This window comes from Macrobrachium nipponense, chromosome 10 (genome assembly GCF_015104395.2).
Source record: "Macrobrachium nipponense isolate FS-2020 chromosome 10, ASM1510439v2, whole genome shotgun sequence".
In the NCBI taxonomy this organism is placed as follows: Eukaryota; Metazoa; Arthropoda; class Malacostraca; order Decapoda; family Palaemonidae; genus Macrobrachium; species Macrobrachium nipponense.
The window spans coordinates 23,966,459-23,968,958 of record NC_087204.1 but is presented as its reverse complement, the minus strand read 5'-3'; the positions used below and the strand labels follow the sequence as shown (position 1 = coordinate 23,968,958).

The following is a 2,500-nucleotide window of genomic DNA, read 5'->3' as shown; positions in this document are numbered from 1 at the left end:
CTAATAGTTATAGTGATTTGGTGAAACATTTACAATTTTTACTCATTGCAAATTTTTATGTCTTGTGTTTGTTTCATTTGAAGTGAAATTTTTGTGCATTTATCCATTTTTCTTATTGAAGTGATTTTTTGTGCATTTGTCCATTTTTTCTTATTGAAGTGTGTGGTTTTTGTATATTCTGTGTGATTAATGCTTTTTACAATTTTGGTATTTTCCACATTTTTCTGTGTGTTAATTTGCATTCACAAATTTGATTAACTTAATTGTTTTCGTTAATTAATCGTTGCATATTTAATTGAATTTAACACTTGTGAATTAATTTTCATTTACTTAGAATTCTTTTCAAGTTTTAGTGTTGATTAGCGCTCGTGAATTAATTTCCAAATTTTAGTTATTACCTAACACTTTTGAATTTCGATTGAATTAATTTTCTTGATTTTTGTGATAAATTAATTTTGATTTAATTTTTCTTAACTAATTCAAGAATTAATGAAACTTTGTGTCGTTTTCAAGTAAAAGTAAATTTCCCTGAGATTGTGAATTTCACTGATAAATTTTTGAGTTTGATAATAAATTTTTGTATTTAAATTTTTATAAGTGTTTTATTTTTCACCAGTATGTTTATGTTTAAGTAGAAATACAGAGGGGTAATTGAGCTGTTTTCCTTCAATTTAGTTGAAGTGAGTTAGAACCAGGGAAGTACTTAGACTTTTGAAAGCAGGGAAATACTTAAACTTTTAAAGTTGTGGATGGAGTGATGCCCTTTGATTAATTTAATTACATATAAGATTACCTCACACCTGTTTTAATGAACTTAGTCTGGTTTTCTGCATTACTGATAAGTTGTTTAAGGGATCACTGTTGCCTTTAGAGTATTCAGTCGTATTTTACCTGTGATGAAGGTTCAGGTGTCTGGGTTGTGAGGTACTCATTTAATTATTGGTAAGTGTAGTAACCAGATACTTGGCACTTCGGTACAATATATATATATATATATAATATATATATATATATATATATATATATATATATATATATACACACACATATATATATAGTGATGAAATTGTCTGCGAAAGGCAAAAAAGGCTTTGTTCTTGCTACTGCCTATAGTGTATCTTGCGTGGCGAACAGTATGCCGCGTAAAGGGTTATCGTGCAGCGTCGCATTTGCTACCAGTTGCATTGCTTATCTGTCGGCGTACTTCTCATCTGTTCTCTTTTGACCTTTTCCCGCACTTAGCTGTCAAACTCCTCTAACAGTTCATTGCTTCAATTTCCACGACTCATATCTAGATGGAATCCTCTCCACACTGACCTCTGGGCATTCTTTTCTATTCTATTCCGTGGCTTCTTCATTATTGTACGAACGAAAATGATGACCGAGTCATATCTCAAACTTTCATCTTTTCATTTTCTCTCTTCTTTCTCCCGTGTCTCCATATTCGCAGATGGCCGAGTTGACGCGCCTGGCGCAGACGCTGATGCACGTCCCGAATATCCACTGGATCGTCGGCGACGACTCGAAGAAGGCCAACGTACACGTCACCAATTACCTGCGGCAGACGGGCATCCCTTTCACTTACCTCCTCAGTAAGTTGGAAGACGCATCCAGCTATTCGTTTTTCCCTTATTATCTTCATCTTCTTCACTTACAACTGAGTTACATCAGTTATTATCACATCATTCTCATCTTCCCTGATGGTTAATGAGCGTGTTATCATTGTGTTAGTCGACAGTTACACCTTTATTTCATTATCACCCTCGTCCTTTCGATAACAATACCTTTATACGGAATCAAGATCTTATAATAAACAATAGTCCGTATCATCATGATCATCAATTCCTCTCGAGTCGACTTATCAACGTCAGCATAATGATAATCACTCGTCAAGGAAGGGAAGACAGAAATACAGGAAAATGAGATGATGGAATGACAGATGATGATGCAGATCATATCTTTTGGGATCTTTTGGGAAGTTCAGTGCTACAAAGTTTTTCTGAAGGTTATAATTCCAACCGTGACCAAACTACGCAATAAACAAAGAGTAGTCTCTCAAAATTGCAACAAGATCAAGTGAATTGACTCCCAATCGTAAATTCCATTATGAAGGGACAATTTTAATATTCTGTCCTAATGTACAAAACACTACTGTGTTTGAGTGCTACACGATAGAAGACTTCCTATAGTTATAGTATGTCATTTACTATTCACAACTATTCAGGTTTGAGCATTACGAAAATTTAGCGACATTGTGTGATATCTAAGCATCAATAATTTCCAACTGAACACCAAAAAGTATAGGCGATATCCCCACAATATATCACGTAACCATCAACCGATGACCGCTCCATAAACAGCACAGAAATAAGTTGAAAAAGGACTGTGCGACCCACAGTAATTCTCAACCAGTCACTAATGTCAATAATCAAAACCACTTACGATTGATAAATAACGATCATATAAAATATGGCTGAAATGCGTTGATGTGGAACACATA

The 2,500-nt window shown here is 34.3% G+C and overlaps 1 pseudogene; it reads left to right on the top strand.

Annotated features, from left to right (window-relative positions):
- The window catches only part of LOC135223486 (galactosylgalactosylxylosylprotein 3-beta-glucuronosyltransferase P-like), a 17,471-nt pseudogene that overhangs the window by 8,153 nt on the left and 6,818 nt on the right, over positions 1–2,500 (top strand).